Genomic DNA, 22,777 nt, shown 5'->3' with positions numbered 1-22,777 from the left:
CAATCCACGGAGGAGGAAGAACGGCAAGGATGGCCTAACGAGGGGATCCCAGCTGCCGCCGTCTCCTGGGGCGAGTGCTTCGTCTGCGTCGAGGGATGATGAGGCCCCGGCCACCAAGGCATTCATGACGGAGCTTTTTGCATCCATCAAGGAAGACATCTCCGAACTACGGACTCAGCTGGCGTCAGACCTTAGAGAGGTGAGGAGGGACCTGGACGGTGTCGGTGAAAGGGTGGCCACGTTGGAGGACCACGATCTGAATGTGGCGAATGATGTGCATCAGTTGCAACAAGACGTGCTTCGCCTCACGGAACAAAACCTGGACCTGCAAACGCATGCGGAAGATCTGGAGAATCGCTCCAGACGGAACATCCCCATTCGATCGGTGCCATGGGACGGGGAGTCTGGCGACCTGAGGGGCTATGTCCTAGCACTGTTCCTACAGATTTTGGGCGATGAAGACGTTAGCGAGATCAAGATGGACAGGGCGCATAGGGTTGGGCTGCCCAGGCGTGGAGGGGGCCCTCCGCCGGACATCCTGGTCTGTGTCCACGATTTTCAGTTGAAGGAGCGCATTCTGCGGAAGGCACGAGAGACTCAGTCTCTGCAGTTTCGGGGTCATCAACCTCAACAATATCAGGACTTGGCAGCTACCACTCTGCGGAAGCGACGTGAGTTTCGACCTGTGACTGCATTCTTGAGGGAACGTAACATCGCCTATTCCTGGGGCCACCCGTTCCGCATCATTTTCCGATGGCAAAACAGGCTTGCGCAGATCAGGTCCCTCCAGGTGGCAAAGGACCTCCTGGGCATCGACGGCGCGGAGTCTCCGCCTGGCGGTGGGAGTCCTTCTACGAGGGGACGGCGGAGGTCCCCCTCCTGGCACAGAGTTGGCGGAGAGGTAGAGAGGAGGATGCCAGACCGGGCTACCAGTCTTCAAGAAAGAGACGAGGCGGTGGCTTCTGTTGCCTCCGCCACTCTGGCGGCCTCCCAGCTTGGCTCCGGGGCGGCGTGATCTGTGGAGAGTGATCTGACTGGCGCCGGAGGGACACAACCATGCAGGTACCGTGGGTTCATTTGTACTTTGTGGGAAGACACCCCGGTATGCGATCTTTGGGATGCACCGGAAGGTGTTTCCTCTTCGGCTCCTAGAGGACTCCATGGACTTTTTGGACTGTCATCTTCACGGGAGGTTTGGTCCTTCCACCTTGATTGGTTTGTTTTGTATGGTATTGTGTTTGGGTTCTTCTAGGGGGGTGGGAGGGTTCTGTGGGGAAGGATTGGGGAGTTGAGGGGTGGTGTGGGAGGGGGGGCCAGTGGTGGTGACGTGGATGAGCTATGGAAAGTGCTGTTGGGATATGTGAGGGTGGTTGTGGCGTGCATGAGGTGGGGGTGGTTCTTGCCAAGGTTGCAGACGACTCATTGTCGGGTTGGTGGTGTCGAGGGGGGGGTGGGGGGGTAGGGGGGGGGGAGTCTTGGGACACTTCTCTGCATTGCCTGCGGCTGATGGGCCTTCGGGCGCGGGAGGGGAGCTTTCTGAGGTGCCTGTAGACAATTCTGGTTTGTCGCTCCATTATGCCTGTTAGCATAGGGTCTTGGAACGTTAAGGGCCTGAACTCCCCGCAAAAGCGACAGAAGGTGTGGAATATGTGACTGATCACCAGTTGGATGTTGTGGGGCTCCAAGAGACTCATTTAGAGCGCAAGGACGAGCTGCGCCTTCGGCATAGGGCATATCCCCTTATATACAGGTCTTCTGCATCCACGAAACATAGAGGGGTGGCTCTCCTCTTCCGCGCTGCGCTGCACTTCCAACCTATGGAGGTACGCAATGATAAGGACGGCCGCTGGCTGATGGTGAAGGGTCTTGTTCAGGGGAGGCTGTGTACTTTTGTAGTAGTGCATCTCCCCAATGCTGGTCAAAATAAGTTTCTACAAAGCTTGCTGCAGAGAGTGGGAGACTTTGCTGATGGGCACTTGTTCCTCTTGGGCGACTTTAACTTGGTGTGGGATAGGACATTAGATAGCTCTGGCGCCCACAGGGCTGATACGGGTGTGTTTTCTGCCTCATCACAGCAATTGATAGGGGAGCTGGGGCTGGTTGATGGTTGGCGATTTTTTCATCCTACATCCCGGGATTACACATTTTTCTCTCATGTACACCACTCCTACTCACGATTGGACCACATTTTCCTCAGCCAGGCTCTTAGGGGAGATGTCCTTGACTCTACCATTCTTCCGCTTTCAGTCTCGGACCACAGTTTGCTGGTGCTCAACCTACGTTGGCCGTCGACCGGCGACAGGCAGCGGAAATGGTACTTCCCAGCCTCGGTGGTCAGGGATGATACCTCTAATAAGGCGCTGCGGGGAGCCATAAGGGAGTTTTTTGAGCTTAATACCTCTGTCTCCAACACTTGGGACGCCTTTAAAACGTCCGTCAGGGGCATGTGCCTGGGCCTCAATGCACATCTCAACCGGTTGCGGTGAAAGGAACGGGAGGAACTGGAGGCTGAGTTGGCAACCCTCGACCAGGCGCACAAGCTCAACCCCTCGAGAGTGACCCTCCGGCCTCTGACAGCAGTAATGTATTGGCATTTATATAGCGCACTCCTTACCCGTAGGGTCCCAAGGCGCTTCGACCGCTGCGAAACCCTTCCTGGCTTCCCTGAGAGATGGTCCCTTAATGGGTATCTCCAGGGTGAGACCAGGCATCCCCGGCGGTCTGGTGGGGCCGTTAGTGAAGATGAGGCAAGCTAATGCCCAGAGTTGCCGAGTGTGATCGCTGATCAGAGTGGGCACCGAGGCGAGAGAAACCTGCCGCGCCGGGAATCGAACCCTGGTCCCGGGCCGTCCTCTGCTCTGCTCTCGGGTCTGCCGCCTCTAACCAGTGAGCCACACTACTTCGCAGTACGGGGGAAACTGAGAGCCCACTATAATAACAGGGCCGAATTTACGCTATTGAGGTTGGGAAGACAATCTTACTCTTGTGGGAACAAGGTGGGTAGGCACCTGGCACGTCAACTGCGCGATAGGAGGGAACGTGAATATATCGGAGGGATTCGAGATGCAGCGGGCGTGCTGCAACATCGGGATGAAGCGAAGGCGGACATTTTTGGCCGCTTCTATGCGGACCTCTACGCGGGGGACAGGCTCGACGCGGGAGCCCAAAGGTAGTATTTGCGGCACCTGCCCCTCCCCTAGATATCTAAAGAGTGGAATGAGTTGTTGGAGGCCCCGATTACCAGGGAGGAGGTGCTTGAGGCCATCAAGAACTTAAAACTACACAAGGCACCTGGACCTGATGGCTATACTGCCATTTTCTATAAATCATACGCTTCCGAACTCTGTGATTATTTAGTATCCCTTTTTAACGACATGGCCGTGTCCGGCTCTTCAGCTGGCTCCTTGGCGGAGGCGGTGATCACGGTTTTGCCTAAACCAGGGAAGGGCCTCGCCCAGTGTGCTTCCTTCCACCCCATAGCGCTTCTCAACATAGACGCTAAACTATACTCGGCGATCCTGGCGCATAGGTTGCAAGACTTGATGCCAGCGATCATACACCCGGACCAATCCGGATTCATCAAGGGGCGCCAGACTCACGACAATACGCAAAGGGTGGCTCACTTAATTGAAAAAGCAGACAGGTTCCACATCCCGGCGGTCCTTGTGGGTCTGGATGCCGAAAAAGCTTTCGATCGTGTGGATTGGGGCTTCTTGTTTAATACGATGTCGGCCTTCGGTTTTTCGGAGAAGTTTATCACCATGGTGAGGGCTAATTTTTGCAGCCCCAGGTTTCGGGTAGCGGTGAATGGCCATATGTCAACGTTCTTTCCGCACTCACGCGGCACTAGGCAGGGTTGCCCCCTCTCCCCCCTCTTGTTCGCGTTGAGCATCGAGCCATTGGCGGTGGCGGTGCGGGAGCATGAGGGGATCTGGGGCCTTCCATTCACAGGAGAGCAACATAAAATCACGCTCTTTGCGGACGATATTTTATTCTCTGCAGCGGACCCGGAACATTCGCTGCCATGTATCAGGGAGGTCTTGCTGCGATATGAAGAGGTTGCCGGCTTCAAGGTTAACTTTAGCAAGTCATATATCCTGAATCTTACTCTCTCGCAGGCAGAGGTGGATCGCGTGAGGCCCTTGACGCCTTTAGCCTGGGCCACTGGTTCAATTGTCTATCTAGGGGTCCATCTGACTCCGACAGTGGGCAGACTGTTCTCAGCTAACTTTCCACCCTTGTTAGCGAAGACCCGAGCCGAATTGGATTCAATTCAATTCAATTCAAATAATTTATATAGCGCGCTACATACCCAGAGGGTCTCAAGGTGCTTGGAGAAGGGTGGGGAATTACTTGTCGAATATCCAGGTTTTAAGTTGCTTTCTGAATGCTAGGTGGTTCTGAGTGAGGCGAAGGTGAGTGGGAAGTGAGTTCCAGGTTTTGGCTGCCAGGTAGGAGAAGGATCTTCCTCCCATGGTGGTTTTGTTGATGCGAGGTACAGCAGCAAGGGCTTGGTGGGAGGAGCGTAGCTGGCGGGAGGGGGTGTAGAAGGAAAGTCGTGTGTTGAGGCATTCGGGTCCAAGTTCGTAAAGTGCTTTGTGTGCGTGGGTTAGGAGGCGGAATGTTATCCTCTTATTGACAGGGAGCCAGTGGAGGTTTTTCAGGTGACCAGAAATGTGGTCTTTACGCGGAATGTCTAGTATGAGTCTGGCTGATGCGTTCTGGATGCGTTGGAGTTTTTTCTGAAGTTTTGCGGTGGTACCGGCGTATAGGGTGTTTCCGTAGTCCAAGCGGCTTGTAGCCAGTGCGTGGGTGACCGTTTTTCTAGTTTCGGTGGGGATCCAGCGAAATGTTTTTTTGAGCATGCGAAGGATGTTGAAGCAAGATGATGAAACGGCGTTGACCTGTCTGGTCATCGAGAGTGAGGAGTCCAGAATGACGCCCATGTTCCGTGCGTGGTCCGTCGGGATGGGTGCTTTTCCAAGGGACTCTGGCCACCACGAGTCGTCCCAGGCGGAGGGGGAGGTACCTAGGATAAGGACTTCAGTTTTGTCGGAATTCAGTTTCAGACGGCTGTGTTTCATCCACTCGGCTACTTCTTTCATTCCTTTATGTAAGTTTGTTTTGGCGGTGTTAGGGTCTTTGGTGAGTGAGAGGATCAGTTGAGTGTCATCAGCGTAGGAGATGATGTTGAGGTTGTGTTGGCGTGCGATGGCCGCGAGGGGGCTCATGTATACGTTGAAGAGGGTGGGGCTGAGTGACGATCCTTGTGGCATGCCGCAGATTACTTCAGTGGCCTCTGACTTGAATGGTGGGAGGCGGACTCTCTGGGTTCTTCCGGCGAGGAACGAGGTGATCCATTCCAGTGCTTTTCTTGGATTCCTATGTTTCTGAGGCGTTGTAACAGGGTGCTGTGACAGACTGTGTCGAAGGCTGCGGAGAGGTCGAGGAGGATGAGGGCGACTGTGTCTCCATTGTCCAGTAGAGTTCGAATGTCGTCTGTTGCTGCGATGAGTGCGGTCTCAGTACTGTGTTTGGCTCGGAAGCCAGATTGTGAGGAGTCTAGAGATTTGTTGGTTTCGAGGAAGGCGGCGAGCTGGTTGTTGACAGCTTTCTCGATGACTTTGGCCGGGAATGAAAGGAACGAAATGGGGCGGTAGTTTTTGAGTTCGGTGGGGTCAGCTGTGGGTTTTTTCAGAAGGGCGCTGAGTTTGGCGTGTTTCCAGCTTTCCGGGAAGGTGGCGGAGTTAAGGGAGCAGTTGATGACATCTCGGAGGTGGGGTGCGATGACGGAGTTAGCTTTGTTGAAGATGTGGTGAGGGCATGGGTCTGTGGGGGATCCTGAGTGGATGGAGTTCATCAGGCGGATGGTGTCCTCGGTGGAGATTGGGTTCCAGTCATTAAGTATGTTCAAGGGGGGTGAGGGTTCGGCAGAAGGTAGGGGGGTGAGGGTTCGGCAGAAGGTAGGGTGGGTTGGTCTCCGGGTTGATTGCCAAAGCTGTTGTGGATGTCTGCTATTTTGTCGTGGAAGAACGAAGCTAGGGAGTCGCAAAGGGCTTGAGAGGGAGTGATGTCGTTGGAGTTGGCAGTGATGTTGGTAAACTCTTTGACGATGTTTAATAATTCCTTGCTGTTGTGGGCGTTGTTATCAAGTCGGTCTTTGTATGCGGATGGTGTTTTTGAAGGCGTCCCTGGTGCTGGTGTTTGGGTCTTTTTTCCATGCCTTCTCAAGGGAGCGACAGAGTTTCTTGGTTTTCTTAAGATCATCGTTGAACCAGGGGGCGTTTTTGCTGCCTAGTTTAATTTGACGTTTTTTCAGGGGTGCTAGGCTGTTGGCGCTGTTGGTTAGCCATTGAGTGAAGTTAATGGCTGCCTGGTTGGGGTTCGAAGAGTGGGCAGGGGGGTTTTGAAGAAGCGATGAGGAGATCTGGTCGATGGTGATTTTGTTCCAGTTTCTTCGCAGAGTAGGTTGGGGATGGTTGTGGGTTGTGGTCTTTTTGTAGATAAAGTGAACGCAGCTGTGGTCCGTCCAGTGGAGAGCTGTGGTGTGACTGAAGGAGATATGTTTGCTGGAGGTGAAGATGGGGTCGAGAGTGTGACCTGCGAGGTGAGTGGGGGTAATAACAAGTTGTTTGAGTCCGAGGTTGGCGAGATTGTCCAGTAGGGTGGTGGTGTTGCTGTCGTTTTTTTCCAGGTGAAAATTGAGGTCTCCCACTAGAATGTAATCCTCGGAGGGGAGGGCGTGTGGGGTGATAAAGTCAGTGATGTCTTCACTGAATTGAGCACGGGGTCCTGGTGGCCTGTAGAGGAGGGTGCCTCTGAGTGTGGTCGTGGGGTCGGTGTGGATCTGGAAGTGAAGGTGCTCGGCGCTAGCAAGGTTGACGTCTGAGCTGGTTGAGATGCGGATGGAGTTCTTATGGACGATAGCAATGCCTCCTCCTGTTTGCTTGGTGCGTTCTTTTCGGATGATCTTGTAGCCTTCCGGGATGGCAATGGTGATGTCTGGGGCAGAGGAGGCGTTCATCCATGTTTCTGTTAGGAAGGCGACGTCCGGAGAGATGGTGTCTAGTAGATTCCAGAGGTCGATGGCGTGTCTGTGGACCGAGCGGGTGTTGAGCAGGATGCATTTAAGGTGGTTGGTGTTAGGTCTCAGTTTGGTGTTAGTGGATGAGGAGTTGGTCTTGGTGCCGTCAAACTTGCAGGAGTTGCATGTGAAGGGTCCATGGGTGTGTCCGGGGGCGGCTTGGGCGCAGTTGGGGAGTCGGCCTGGGTTAAGGGCTAGGAGGGTGGAGGCGGCGTATGTAATGCGGGTGGGGTGGGTGGGACGGGGGCCAGGGGGACAGGCGCTGGGTGCGGGATGGGCGTAGACGGGCTTACCTTTGGCGCACCTTCGGCGCGACTGGGGCACGACCGCTGCGCTTGACCGCTGCGCGAGAATGCATCTGTCATAAAGGATGGAGGAGGAGGAGGGGGAGGGGCGAGGGAGGGTCAGCAGGGAGGCGGGGCGGGCCGGTCTCTGGGGCACCAACAACACAACAACAAGCGTAAGATGGTGGCAGCTATGTAAAAAACGCTACTTGCGTTATGCTGAGGCTCAGGTAACTGACTACGCTTGCTGTTGAAGCGTCCTGTTTAAATTGGTGTTCAAAGAGAAAGCGCCGACAATATAATGCCCCCAAGCGTTCCTATTTCTATTAATAGGTCAATGAGCCCCGAGTCAGCACTCCCCAGAAGTTATTTAAAAGTCCCAATTAAGTGTGGCAGCACTCGCGCTGCAGCGCTATGCAGGCAAAACAAGTAATAATGCAGGCAGATGATTAAGCAATGCAGTTCCAAATAACGATACCACACCGGAGCAGGCAGCAGGGCAAAGGGAGCGACCGCTTCTGAACTCGTCAGGTGGAAACCTAAATTTTTGTCATGGCTGGGCAGAATCCATGCTATCAAGATGGTTCTCCTACCTAAATATCTGTACTTATTTCAAGCACTGCCTATTCCACTAGACAGCGATTATTTTCGGCGTCTCAAGTATCAGATATTGCGATTTGTATGGCAAGGGGGCCGGGCGCGTTTTTCCTTTGCAGTCTTGCGTCGGCCGAAGTCCGAGGGCGGAGTGGGACTTCCTGACTTGCAGCTCTATTATAAAGCGGCGCAACTGAGGGTGCTGGTGGAGTGGTCGCAGCAAACGTCAGAAAAACATTGGCTGCATATGGACCGGAGCGTGGCTGGCAGATCGGTATGGGACTTGGTTTGGAAGCCAAAAAAGGACCGCCCTCTGAACGCTTATATTAGCACCCCTACGGGTACTACGCTGAAGGTCTGGGACACACTGGCCGCGGACGAACTTTGGACTACGTTCCCCTCGCCGTTCACGCCCTTGCACTTCAACCCGGCCTTGCAGCCGGCGCTTCGAGAGGGGGCCTTTGATGTATGGAGGGAGGGAGGCTGCAGAGCCCTGACCCACCTGTTTCATGGCCAGGATACCCTCACCTTTGCTAACTGTATGAGGGACTACGGGGTCCCCCAGTCCGAACAATATCGTCATGTTCAATTGCTTCACTGGGCCACGTCACCTGGGATATTGGAGGCAGCTACGAGACCTCCGTCGCCCTTTGAGGCCTTCATACTGCGGACATCTGCCATGAAGGGAGTCATCTCCTTTCTATACCAGCTCTTGCTTAAATCGTGATGGCGCCTCGGCCTCGCTACATGGGGCAATGGGAAGAGATGCTAGGGAGAGATATCTCCGATATAGAGTGGTCGGCGCTATGGCGGGACTTGACAACGTTTAACCATTCGCTGCATCTGAGGGAAGCCCATCTCAAGACGCTCATGCAATGGTATCTATGCCCAACCAGGCTCCACCGCATTTACCCGGCCACCTCCGATAAATGCTGGAGGGGATGTGGGTTCCTTGGGGACTTCCGCCACATCTGGTGGGATTGCCCGTGATCCCGCCATACTGGGAGGAAATTCTCTCGCACATCAGGGACATCCTTAACTATCCTATAGAGGATTCTATGGCTTATGTCTTGTTGGGCCTGCGTGAACCCGGCCTTGAGTATCAGACCCGGGCAGACAAAAAGATTTTGTGGCTTTGTCTTGGAGCTGCCAAGCTCACGTTGGCCGCTGCTTGGAAAAAGAAAGAAGCACCGGCGATCTCTTTGTGGCACGCACGACTCTGGAGGCTACTAAGCATGGAGAGAGTGGCGGACATCTTCCTCGGCAATTTCAAGAACTTTCAGTTTCAGTGGGGACCCTTGGTTACTTTCCTCTCTAAAGGTTTACCATTGGCTGTATGTCCTGCTTTCTTGCGGTCACTGCACCTTTTTCAAGTCTAGTGTGGATGATAGTATGTGTGTTTGTATGTATGGAGTCACCACCTTGGGGGAGACGGGGGGGGAGTTTACTTTCCTGGTTCTCGGGTTTGTGGAGGTGCCCATAGCTGGGTCCATAGCATGTTCGACTTGGATATGAAGGATCATGGGCCAGACTGTTATTATATTTAGCTCTCTGTACCGTACATTGCCCGGTGACAGGCTTACCGGAATTATTGCTTTACTGATTTATGACTCTATTTCTTGTTTTCGGACTCGATATGCCTCTGTTACCTTGCGATGCCAATGCTTTTTGACTCCTGATTGTGCCCCCTGCGTGGGGAAATGTGCGGCACCTCCGCAGCCCTTCTTATGTTTTCTTGTTTCTACTCCAAATAAAATTTTTACAAAAAACACCACCCCAACTTGCAGTGTGCCTGTCGCCCTGCCCCAAAAACTAATCTACAAGAAGAAAAAGGAACACCCCGAGAGGAGGAGAAGTCCCAATCCCCCCCGCCGCCTCAGGGTTTGTATCGTGAAAGCGTCATTGACCCAAAAATAAAACGAACCACCGCAGTGCGGTATAGGAGTTGCTCACGCCGGCCTCCTCACTCCTCCTGGTCCGTCTGGCCACCCTCCGCACCTCTAGGTTGCTCTGTATGGTCACGTTGCGTTGACAAAGTGTCCAACCAGTCACTAACCACCTCCGGTCGATCAAAAAATAGTACACGTTTGTTAGACGGAGACCCGGAGGGTCGGCCGAGTACAGGGGGGGAGAGGCCTCCGGCGAGGGCCCTCTCCGGTGATCGTACAGACAAGTAACTCCCCCCCCCCCCACAGATAGACAACACACAAGGATAAGTTCTGCACGCTTTTATATATATCTTTAGGCAAGGTGATGAGCGGTACAGTAGGACCAGGATACGAGGATCCCGTCAATTCTAGTCTCTTTGGGGAAAAGGGTAGCGGGACAGTCTGAGTACCGGTCCGGTACAGAAGCAGCAAAAGGTGGAGCTCACAATCCTCGAGCTGGAGTGTTCGCAAGGAGGGGCCACGGCGGCGCCAGCAGGCCTTGTAGATGGTTCACGAGGAGGAGGGCCGCGGCAGCGGCAGCAGGCTTCGAAGATGGTTCACGAGGAGGAGGGCCGCGGCAGCGCCAGCAGGCCTTGAAGATGGTTCACGACGAGGAGGGCCGCGGCAGCGCCAGCAGGCCTTGAAGATGGTTCACGACGAGGAGGGCCGCGGCAGCGCCAGCAGGCCTTGCAGATGATTCACGACGAGGATGAGCCGCGGCAGCGCCAGCAGGCCTCCAAGGATGAGTTCGTCTCGGTGTCTCTCGACTCCAGGATACAACTGCCTTCCTGCTCTGGAGCTGCCCCAGTTATAGGTCTGGCCCCCTTTGATGTCCGGACCCTCGCACTTGGAGGTCGGGAGGTCCGGGATGAGGGAGTCCAGACACCCAGCAGGGGGGTGGAGCCAGCGCCCGGGGAGGCTGGGGGCGATCGACACCTGGCGGAGGGGAGCCATCGACACTCCTTCTCCCATTGACCTGCCAAGTGGTCTCTTCACCCCCTGGGTGGATGGTGGTGCCTCGATGTCGGGACCTGGCTGGGCCCGAGGCCGAGGTCGACCCGAGGCCACGAGGCCTGGTCGTGTAGTGTCCAAAATGGCGGCTGGGCCGGAGACCGGGGTTCTGGAAGGGACCCGGGCCAGCTGATGCGGTGGTGTTCAGGAGCCAGGGTTCCGTCGGGGAAGGGTCGGGGGTTGCCACGGCGGGTTGCAGGGGTGGTTCTTGTCCGGGGAACAGGAGGAGCAGGGGTCCGTGACCCGCCATGCGGGGAGGGGACGGGCCGGCCACGAGGCCTGTCCAACATGCGTCCCCCCCAGCTGAAGGCAGGGAGAGTCACCCATCCTCTTGGGTACTCTCCTTGCCGAGGCGGAAGAAGCGGGACAGGCCGTCTGCGTTGGCGTGGTCTTGGCCGGGGCGATGCTCCACAGTGAAATCCATCTCCTGCAGGGAGATGGACCACGCAACAGCTTCGGGTTTTCTCCCCGCATCTGCATCAGCCACTGCAGGGGTCGGTGATCTGTTTGTACCCGGAAGTGGGTACCGAAGAGATAGGGCCGGAGCTTCTTGAGGGCCCACACTACGGCGAAGGCCTCCCGCTCGATGGTGCTCCAGCGCTGTTCTCGGGCCATTAGGCGTCGGCTGATGAAGGCCACTGGCTGATCGACTCCCTCGGTGTTGAGTTGGGAGAGGACGGCCCCCACGCCATGATCTGGGGCGTCCGTCTGTACAATGAATTCCCGGCTGTAGTCGGGGGCCTGGAGCACGGGGGCGGTGCACATGGCGGACTTCAAGTTCTCAAAGGCCGCCTTACATTCAGGAGTCCAGTTGACTTTCTTGGGGTTCTTTTTGGACGTGAGTTCTGTGAGGGGCCCCACAATGCTGCCATAGTCTTTTACGAAGCACCGGTAGTACCCGGTGAGCCCCAGGAAGGCTCGGACCTCTGTCTGGGTGACCGGGGGCTACCAGGCCTGGATGGCGGCAATCTTGAGCTGGAGTGGGGCCACCAGGCCACTTCCCACCTGGTGTCCCAGGTAGGTCACGGATCCTTGGCCGATCTGGCACTTGCTGGCCTTGATGGTTAGCCCGGCCTGCCAGAGGGCATTCAGGACCTCCCGGAGGTGGCGGAGGTGTTCTGCTCAGTGGCGGCTGTACACAGCAATATCGTCCAGATAGGCGGCGCTGAACTCCTCGAGCCCCGCCAGCACCTTGTTCACGAGTCTCTGGAAGGTGGCGGGTGCGTTTTTCATTCCGAATGGCATCACCTTGAAGTGGTAGTGGCCATCCGGGGTAGAGAAGGCGGATCGCTCCTGGGCACCTGGGGTGAGGCCGATCTGCCAATAGCCCGCTGTCAAATCGAAGATGCTCAGGTAGCGGGCGGCCCCCATGCGGTCAATCAGTTCATCTGCCCGTGGAATGGGATGGGCGTCAGTCCTGGTGACTGCGTTCAGACCCCGATAGTCTACACAGAACCTGAGCTCGGGCGCGACGCCCGGGAACGGCGGCCTTGGGGACCAGCACGACCGGGCAGGCCCAGGGGCTGTCGGACGGCTCGATCACTCCCAGAGCTAGCATCTTGGAGACTTCCGACTGGATGCAGGCGCGTACTCGATCAGGCACCCTGTACTCCCTGTGTCGGATAGGGGGGCTATCCCCGGTGTCAACGTCGTGGAGGCACCAGGGGGTGACCCCAGGGATGAGGGAGAGTAGGTCGGCAAATTGTATTAGCAGTGCTTGGCAGTCTATGGCGTTGGGCTGGGGACAGGGCATCGGAGAGGTGGACTCCCTCCACGGAGCAGTCTTTCTCAAGCGTTTTCAGGAGATCGGGGAGGGGCTCGGAGTCTTCTTCAGCCCCACTGTCAGTAGCCATCAGGAGGCTAAGTTCAGAGCGCACAAAGTGGGGCTTGAGTCTGTTGGCGTGGAGGACACGTAGGGGGTTTCGGGATGACTCCATGTCCACCAGGTAGGTGACGGGGCCCTTGCGCTCCACCACTTTGTAGGGTTCCGTCCATTTGTCCTGGATGGCGCAAGGTTCAACCGGGGACATCACCCAGACCTGTTGTCCCGGCTCGAACTCGATGGATGAGGCATTTTGATCATACCAGCGCTTCATGTCTTCTTGGCTGGCTTCGAGGTTGGCCTTGGCAAGTTCCCTGAACCGCCGGGTCTGGTTACGGAGGGTCAGGAGGTACTTGTATACATCAGGGGGAGTCTTCTGAGGGGCCACCTCCGACCCTTCTTTAACCAGGCTGAGGGGGCCCTGGACGGGGTGTCCATACAAGAGTTCAAACGGACTGAAGCCCAGGGATTTCTGGGGGACCTCCCTGTAAGCGAACAGGAGGCACGGGAGCAGCATGTCCCATTGGCGACGTAGGGGTTCTTCCAGGCCCGTGATCATCCCCTTGAGGGTGCGGGTAAATCGTTCTACTAGTCCGTTCCCTTGCGGGTGATAGGGGGTTGTGAATTTGTAGGTGACCCCGCACTGTTGCCATAGGGACTTCATGTACCTGGAGATAAAGTTCGTGCCCCTGTCACTGACGACTTCTCGGGGGAAGCCCACCCGCGAGAAGATCCCCATCAAGGCTCGGCACACCACGGGCGCCGTCACGGTCCGGAGCGGTATGGCCTCGAGATAGCGGGTGGCATGGTCCACCAGGACAAGGATGAACCGGTGTCCCTGTGCTGTCCGGGGCTCCAGGAGCCCCACAATGTCTATTCCCACCCGCTCAAAGGGAGTGGTGACGATGGGAAAGGGTTGCAGGGGGACTTTCAGTTTTCGGCCGCTTTTCCCGCTGGCCTGGCAGGTGGGGCAGGCCCGGCAATGGTTCGCTACAATGTTCCGCATCTTTGGCCAATAGAAGTGGGTCACCAGGCGGCTGTACGTCTTGTCCTGCCCCAGGTGACCGGCAAGAGGTGCATCGTGGGCCAAGTTCAATAGGAAGTCTCTGAATCGGAGGGGGACCACCAGCACCCAGCTGGCTCCCAGCTCGGCAATCTTTTGCTCACTGTAGAGCAGCTCGTTGTCCCAGTATATCCAGTGGGCCCCCCGAGGCATCCCCTGCTCTCTGGGCTATGGCTTGTTGTCGGAGTCCCTCGAGGGAGGGACACGCTCTTTGTTCTTGGCGGAACTGTTCCTGAGTGGGGCCACCTTCTTGGCGCCACTGGGCAGCTCCGGGAGATCTTGGAGGTGATCCGGTTCTTCGTTGCCGGAACCCGGAGGACCAGGCTCAGGGGTGGCTTCTTCTGGGACTATCGGTGGAGGATGTTCGGGCCACTCCTGTTCCTCTGGGCTGGAGATGGCGCGGGCGGCCATGGATCGGGTCGTTACACAGACCCATTCAGGGAGACCAAGCATCCCCAGGTGCTCCCTCCGCTCAACGGCGGCCCAGGGGGAGCTCTCGAGGTCGTTCCCCAGAAGGCAGTCCACCGGGGCATCGTCGCGGACAGTTACTTTTAGCATGCCGGACACCCCTCCCCACTCGAAGGGGACGCGGGCCATCTGGCACAGGCTTTCGGAGTTGTCTGCCGACCGCACTGGACAAAGTACATTGGGTAGGATCTGGTCAGGGGTCACCAGATGGCAGCGGACTGCGGTCACACTGGCCCCTGTGTCACGGAGGGCTTCAGCCCGGCGACCATTGATGGTGACCCACTGGCTGTATTTCTGCGTGTTGGCGGGGATGGGCGCCCGCGGGACCATGTCCCTCTCCCCTAGACAGACCAGGGACATGGCGGCTGGTTCCCACTCGGGATGGTACTGCTCGTACTCTTCGGCGTCTTCTTGGCCCGGCTCTTCTCCCAGGGCGGTGGCGGTGATCTGGCGGTTCATGGGGCTCTGTTTTTTCGGGCAGTTCGGATCATTGGCGTAGTGGCCGGGTCGCTGGCATTTGTGGCAGGTAACGGAGCGGAACCCTGGTCGCGTTGGAGGGCTTCCTCTTCCGGCCGGGGGCGGGGGGTTGCTAGTGGAGGGCACCGTGATGGTGTCCCGGCCCCGACCCTGGCCTCCTCCTCCCCCCTGTGGGCGGTGGGGCCCTTGTGCGGCTCTGTTCTGTTCGCTGGGCCAGCTCCGAGGGACTCGGGTGCTCTCCCATCGGTCTGCTTCGATGGCGAGTTTCCTAGGTTCGGTCAGCTTACTATCAAGGAGGTGCTGTCTCAGTTCGACGAAGCAATTATTGGAGAGGTGCTCCCATACAATGAGGTCGAATAATTGCTCGTAGGTGGTGACCTGGCTGCCCTTGATCCACCCCTCGAAGGCTCGGCTAAAAAAGTTCACGTACTCCACCCAGGTTGTACCAGGGATTCATTTGCAGTCTCGAAATCTCTGCCGGTACATCTCGGGCGTGAGCCCATAGCGAGTGAGGAGGGCGGCCTTCATGTGGTCGTAGGATGTCATCTGGTGGTCGGGGAGTTGCAGCAGGGCGTCTCTTCCTTCGTTGACAAATTTTCCCCATAGCCCGGCTCCCCAGGCGCTCCGCGGGATTCGGTGGGAGGTCATTGCTACTTCGTAGGCTTTAAACCATTGCTGGATATCATCGTTCCGGTAGTATTCCCTGACGACGTCCTTGGGGATGTGGACCTTAGGGTCCGTAGGGGCAGTGGGGCTCTGGTGCCCGGAGACGCGGAGGTCTTTGTTCTGCCGTCGAATTTCTAGCTCCTTCAAGTTGCGCTCATGCTCGTATGCTAGTCTTTTTTCTTCCAGCTCCCTCTGGCTCTTTTTCTCTTCTCGTTCTTCCTTGAGCCGCAAGTGTTCGAGGGTTATTTTTTTTTCTGCCAATTTGAGTTCTCCATCTAAGCGTAGTCGAGCCAGCTCCAATTCGTGGAGCCGGCTTTTCTCCCGTTCTCGGGCCTCTTCGGACGAGAGGCCCGTTCTTCTTTCGTCCACAGGAGTGGCATTGGTTTCGGTGGTCTCGAGGCTTTGATTTTGGGGTGGGGATGTTTCCGTCTCCACCCAAGATTCTAAGGCGTGCTTGAGGTCATCTTTCGTGCTCAGTCCCGTGGTAGCAATGCCCAGTTCTACGCAGAATTGCTTTAGTTCTTTGTGGCTGTACTCTTCCAGCTTTTCCATCAGAAATTTTTCTGTTGTTCCACTCTCCTTTGTCGTCATGGTGGCTGTGTGTCGTGGGGTGAGTTACTATCTGTACGATTATGCGTCGGCTCGGATCGCGCCGCTGGCCACCAATGTTAGACGGAGACCCGGAGGGTCGGCCGTGTACAGGGGGGAGAGGCCTCCGGCGAGGGCCCTCTCCGGTAATCGTATAGACAAGTAACTTCCCCCCCCCCCCACAGATAGACACCACACAAGGATAAGTTCTGCACGCTTTTATATATATCTTTAGGCAAGGTGATGAGCGGTACAATAGGACCAGGATACGAGGATCCCGTCAATTCTAGTCTCTTTGGGGTAAAGGGTAGCGGGACAGTCTGAGTACCGGTCCGGTACAGAAGCAGCAAAAGGTGGAGCTCACAATCCTCGAGCTGAAGTGTTCGCAAGGAGGGGCCGCGGCGGCGCCAGCAGGCCTTGTAGATGGTTCACGAGGAGGAGGGCCGCGGCAGCGCCAGCAGGCTTCGAAGATGGTTCACGAGGAGGAGGGCCGCGGCAGCGCCAGCAGGCCTTGAAGATGGTTCACGACGAGGAGGGCCGCGGCAGCGCCAGCAGGCCTTGCAGATGATTCACGACGAGGATGAGCCGCGGCTGCGCCAGCAGGCCTTCAAAGGTGGTTCACGAAGAGGAGCCGCGGCAGCGCCAGCAGGCCTCCAAGGATGAGTTCGTCTCGGTGTCTCTCGACTCCAGGATACAACTGCCTTCCTGCTCTGGAGCTGCCCCAGTTATAGGTCTGGCCCCCTTTGATGTCCGGACCCTCGCACTTGGAGGTCAGGAGGTCCGGGATGAGGGAGTCCAGACACCCAGCAGGGGGATGGAGCCAGCGCCCGGGGAGGCTGGGGGCGATCGACACCTGGCGGAGGGGAGCCAGACACTCCTTCTCCCATTGACCTGCCAAGTGGTCTCTTCACCCCCTGGGTGGATGGTGGTGCCTCGATGTCGGGACCTGGCTGGGCCCGAGGCCGAGGTCGACCCAAGGCCACGAGGCCTGGTCGTGTAGTGTCCAAAATGGCGGCTGGGCCGGAGACCGGGGTTCTGGAAGGGACCCGGGCCAGCCGATGCAGTGGTGTTCAGGAGCCAGGGTTCCGTCGGGGAAGGGCCGGGGGTTGCCCCGGCGGGTTGCAGGGGTGGTTCTTGTCCGGGGAACAGGAGCAGCAGGAGTCCGTGACCTGCCATGCGGGGAGGGGATGGGCCGGCCACGAGGACTGTCCAACAACGTTCATTATGTTCGATCCGTAGCCGGGCAGGGAAGAGCATTGCGTACTTCAGGCCCAAGTCTCTTAGTCTACGTTTCACCCCGGTAAATCCCAGTCTCTGTTTCTGCACCGATTGGGTGAAGTCAGGGTAGAAGCTGATGGACGCGTTCTCAAATTTCGTGGGGCCGTTGGTCCTCGAGGCCTGTAAGATGGCGCCCCTGTCCCTGAAATTAAAGATCCTAGCAATTATGGGCCGTGGAGTGGCGCCCGGTTTGCGTCTTCCGCCCGGAACTCTATGGGCACGCTCCACCGCGAAGAAGTTGCTGAGGCCCTTAGGAGCAAGATGTTTTAAAATCAAATCTTCCACCAGGAGATCCGTCGATTGTTCAGCAGAAGTCTCCGGAACTCCGACAATGCGAACGTTGTTGCGCCTCTTCAAAATCCTCGAGCCGGCGGGTAAACTGTTCACTCGAGGTCCTTAAGTTCCGGACTTCAGTCTGGAGATTGGACCGTCGGTAGTAAGACTGGCAGTTTTAACGTCCAGCGATTTGACCCTCTCGTTAGTTTTGGCCAAGTCCGTCCTGATCAAACTGACATAAACAGCCACTGTGTCGATCTTGGAGGCCAAAGTTTCATACAGTTGGCCCATGGATGACTTCATGCTCGCGATGGCGCCCATTATGTCTCGCAAAGTCAACTCCTCCGTTTGTGGGGGGCCACCTCCGAAGTCCTCCGGAGTTTTGCCAGTCCCACTGGGGGAACCCTTGGGGCGCTTATATCGCTCCATGATGTTGGATTGAGTGGCACCACCCCAGGACGTGTTCTTGATCGTCAGTTTGTCGCTTTCAGGTTTGCCCGCCATATTGAGCTGTGCGCCCCAAAGGGGCTTTTAGGACCTGGTGCGAATGGCTCCTCACGGAGAGAGACTGCGAAAAATCAAAATGCAGGGCGCCCTTTAGGAGCAGTTGAGCAAGTTGTCTCATGGACCGGCAAGAACAAAGAAGCCGTCTTTCAGCGGACGAGAGCAGGAAATCGAAACCGAAAGCAGACCAGGGGTAGCAGGCTCCTTTCATCAGCCGTTGTTGTTCAACTGCCCCCCGGGTATTCCAGATGCTCGAGTCCCAGGTTGTCTCTCGGTGTAGGCCTTCAGGCGTCAGGACGGAGTATTTCAGGTTTCCGGCGTCCAAATCAATTTTTGAAAAGGTCAAGTAGATCAGGAGGGTTATAGCTACAATAACCCGTCGTTCAAAACAGGATCCGTGACAGGATAGATGTAGGAGGCGGCGAGGGTCTCGGGAGCCCTCCGCTCACGCGACCATCTTGGATGCGCGCTAAGCTCCTCCTCCCATCACCTTGTTTTTGATGCTCTAACTGAAATAGCCGCAATTAGATAAATAAAGGCCACTCTAAAAGGAATTTACAACACAGTTAGTAGGAGACTGAAACTAAATGCTGAAATGTGCCCTGTTCTCACATCAAAAGTGTCCTGCTGTTACATCGGCCTCTAAACACAGAGGCAACATTAAAGTAATAATAAAGTACAAACAAAAAAAACGGATGGGACTACCTTGTGTGTGGATGCGCACCTTGTGAAAGAGCAAAATGTAGCCTTTCAAAGTAAAGCCAGTAACTAAAGTAGGCTGACCCATTACCCAATGCTGTAGCCGGTAGAAACAAAATATGAATGACAAAATAACAGACAAATGGGCGAACAGTAAGTATGTTCTATATAATTTTAGTAAAAGCAAAGGGCCTAAGCTAACACAGACCTAAACAAGCATTAGCATAGCCAATAGGTCTCGCCTTTGGGACCTTATGTGTTTAGCCATGCAGCACATCATCCCCACTCACATGATCACCCACTCCAACAACACATAGCACACTGGGCCCAGTAGAGCCTGCTAAAACAAAAAAAGAATAGCTGAGACAAGAAGTCTATGGTGGTGTGAACGGATTCAATAGTTTCTCCATTTATTTCCCCAAAAATTGTGCTAGTATAAAAAAAAAAAGAAAAATGAAAATATGGTTAAACTAAGAAAAACATCCACAAAAAGTAAAAAACATGCTTTTGTTTCTTTTCTAAAATAGTAAGAACTCTCCACTCCACTTGTCACACAGCCGAATACTTATTAGAAAGAAAGCCTATAATTCATGAAAGTTTAAATAAATAATGCCCAGAGCTTCTATTTTTAGTAAACACAAGCAACTGCTCCTGATTTGACAAGTGCTTTATAAACTGCACACCAAAAAATACCAGTACTACTGGCTTTGTGAATAGTTGTAAATTGCATAAGATAAATAAGCAACAACAAGAAATTCATTGTATATAATATGAAAAATGTGTGTTATGTGAAAGGGTGTGGCGTTAGGCTAGAGGAGCCGCCTTTGGAGCAGAGAAAGTAGGTTAGAGCCTGACTTCGGTTCAACATTGTAAGAGCAGAGTACACAATCATGCTCACTGAACACAAGCACTTATTGCCAGGGCCCAAGTCCTAAAAGGAGCGGCCCTCGGGAGCAAGCAGCAAGGGGAATGGCTGAGAATGGAGGAGGGGTGGGGCGATGAGATGCTCGGACAGGACAGCAAGTATTTAACAGCGGGAGGGGGGTGATTGGGGTACTGGGGAGAAACCAGCTGCTGAGCGCGTTCGGAAAGACTTTTGTTTGCTTTTTGACCAGCTTGTATCTTTGAGGGAGAGATCGTTTATAAAGCTCCGACTGGAACGCAGTGTCCCAGGGCCATTGGTGGGAGGAAGGCAAGTAGTGAAGGAAGCAGCGACGGGCGTGATTTCACAAGTGACCACATTTTGTAACGAGTCTTGCGCACGTGCCTCTGTGTTAAACGTTCCCGTCTCTTTAAGGCAATCGTGATATTGGGTGTTACTGCTCCAGGACCAGGTATAGATTCTATATTGGTCTCTGCAACTGAAGTGTATAATGCTTGGACAGGCGGGAGGTGGTGTAAATGACAATCTTTTTTTTTTGCAGTGGATTGATAATTTGAAATACAAAAAAAGTAACATTCAGAAAAAAATTGGTTGTCAAAGGAACACATGGGAAAAATAAAATAGGGTATTTCTGGTTTCTTGTCTGCTGCTCCACGTTGACCATAGAATACAGTCTCCAGGGTTTGCACTACCATACTCCCAGTTCCACTAAACCCTTGACATATGTCATATTGTCAGTGTCTTTACGACACTACCACTGTGTGTCAGCTCCCTGTTCCATACATTCTCAACCATCCCCGCACATACCCTACCTCACACACCCCTGTTGCCGCACCCCTGTTGTTGCAATCTTAAGAGTCAGAAGATGAGGAGGGCAATTATGAAGTGGCTCAAAGGGAGCGCACATCAGATAAGTAAAACAAGATTCAAGACTCACTGAGGCATCCTGAAGGGAAAGGAGGAAACATGTGCGTGATGCCTTTCAAGAATCTATTTACAACAGGGGACTTGAAAAAGGAAGGCTGATCAGGAAGCCTCAAGAAATCTGAAATGGCGGAAAGATAGCCCTTGATAGTGCCCAGAGAAGAGACCTGCTGGGCCAAAGAAAGAAGAAAGAGGAGAACCTCTGAAATAGGAGCAGAAAGGGGATCCACAGCCTTTGATGTGCACCATGCCACAAATTTGTGCCACCTACAGGCGTATACCGATTTTGTGGAGGGATGCCTGGCTGCCAGAGTGACATCACAGACTGCAGGAGGCAAGTCAAATGGCATCAACTGCCGCCGCTCAATCTCCACGCATGGAGGTGGAGGCTGGACAGGTTCGGGTGGAGGACCGTCTCCTGCTGCTGCAACAGAAAGTCCTCCTGAAGAGGCAGTCGAATCGGGGGATCGGTTGACATACTGAGTAGCTCGGGATACCAGTATCTTCGTACCCAGTCCGGAGCCACAAGGATGACTTGGGCCCGGTCGCGTTTGATCTTCTTCAGCACTCTGGGCAGAAGTGGTATAGGCAGAAAGGCGTACAACAGACCGCAACTCCACTTGTGACAAAAAGCATCGCCTAGAGAGTGCCGCCTTGGAAACTCCAACGCGCAGAACTAATGACATTGCGCGTTCTCTTCGGTGGGGAATAGATCTAACCAAGGCTCTCCCCACTGCAGAAAGAGACCTAGCGCCACGTCTGAGTTCAGGCACCATTCGTGATCCATCATGCAGCAGCGGCTGAGTTAGTCTGCCCTGGCGTTCAGAGAAACTGCCAGGTGTAACGCCTTGATGTTCCAGCCATGTCCAGAGGCGCAGAGCCTCCTGACATAGGGTCCACGACACCACCCCGTCCTGTTTGTTGCAATACCACATGGCGGTGGTGTTGTCTGTGAACACCTGCACTACACTTTCCCGGACATTGGAAGGAATGCCTTCAGTGCAAGTCAGATTGCCAACAGCTCCAGAATGTTGAGGTGGAGCTGGGACTCTGTGGAGACCAGAGGCCTCTGATCTCCGCCTCTCCCATGTGGCCGCCCCATCCCAGGAGGGACGCATCCATCTCCACTGTGTGCTCCGGTTGGGGAAGGGAGAGGGATCTGCCATTGACCCAATCGCGATTCGTGAGCCAGCTGGTTCGGGATATTCAGGCTCTGATTCCGATCTTTCAGCCTTTATCCCGAGTTTCGGTCATCCTGACCAAAACTTTCTTAGCAGCAGGCAGTTTAACCCTCTGCACTGCCTTAGGATGAGTCAAACTTTCCACTAGAGAAACCTCAGGTCTCTTTCCGGGAAGCCGATTAATCGCGGGATTGCTCTGGACATTTTAATTGATGTCTGGAAGTTGCTGGGGGCCAGGAACGAGGCAGCAGGTGCTAAAATGATCACATTTTCAAAAAGGATGCCCTCCCCCTAAGTCAACGCCCAGTGCAGTCGCTGGCCCTGGTCGGACCCCCAAGGTAGAGTGCATCACTGAATTGCAACATTTTGTTGCAGAAGGAACAAAATGAAGGGGCGCTAAACTGTAGTCACTGCCATCCTACACTCAAACGGAATTTAGCCATTGGGCGGGACATGAATTGTTATGTGTAAAAATAACATATTTAATGATACAGGCCAGCCTGCGCTAACAAAGATCATTGCTCTGCAACGCCTCACAGACTATTCCAAAGGCCACGCTAATACACGAGAACGACTATCTATCCCATAAACCTTAAAACCTACAGCACCAAAAACCACCCAGTCAGCAATCTTTAAATTTCTCACACTCAGTCTTCGTAAGCTGCTTTCCAGCTAATTTCCCTATTATTGCCTTTTTCCTTTGGTAACAATACACCCTTGCCCCACCCACCCCCACCACTGGTTATCTTGTATGCTCAATATTCCACCCAGTCCACGTCCTGTCGCACCTCAAAAAAACTGCCACCCACTCTGAACGTTGCAGGTAAATGGGCCCTGGGTTGGGTTGAAATGAAACACTTGGCCCATGTCGAGGAGAAGAGTAGCAGGGAGTGCACAAAGGGAGGGACGACTGGGAAATAAATGGAAAAACTCGGGGCAGTGGCACGCAGCAGATTAATGGCCAGTCAGGCAACAATAATTTAAGGCAGTCGAATTTGCCATTAAGGCTTGAGACCACTGCAGCTGGTTTCCAATACTCTGTTGTCT

General features: G+C 54.8%; 1 protein-coding gene across 1 annotated transcript in view; it reads right to left on the bottom strand.

Moving 5' to 3' along the window:
* LOC147663835 (E3 ubiquitin-protein ligase TRIM21-like) overlaps positions 1–22,777 on the bottom strand; it is a gene marked incomplete at its 5' end in the record, with an annotated part of 120,714 nt that overhangs the window by 41,079 nt on the left and 56,858 nt on the right. The window lies entirely within an intron of this gene.

This window comes from Lissotriton vulgaris, unplaced genomic scaffold (assembly GCF_964263255.1).
Source record: "Lissotriton vulgaris unplaced genomic scaffold, aLisVul1.2 SCAFFOLD_1778, whole genome shotgun sequence".
Lineage (NCBI taxonomy): Eukaryota > Metazoa > Chordata > Amphibia > Caudata > Salamandridae > Lissotriton > Lissotriton vulgaris.
This window is presented reverse-complemented; position numbering and strand designations above follow the sequence as displayed.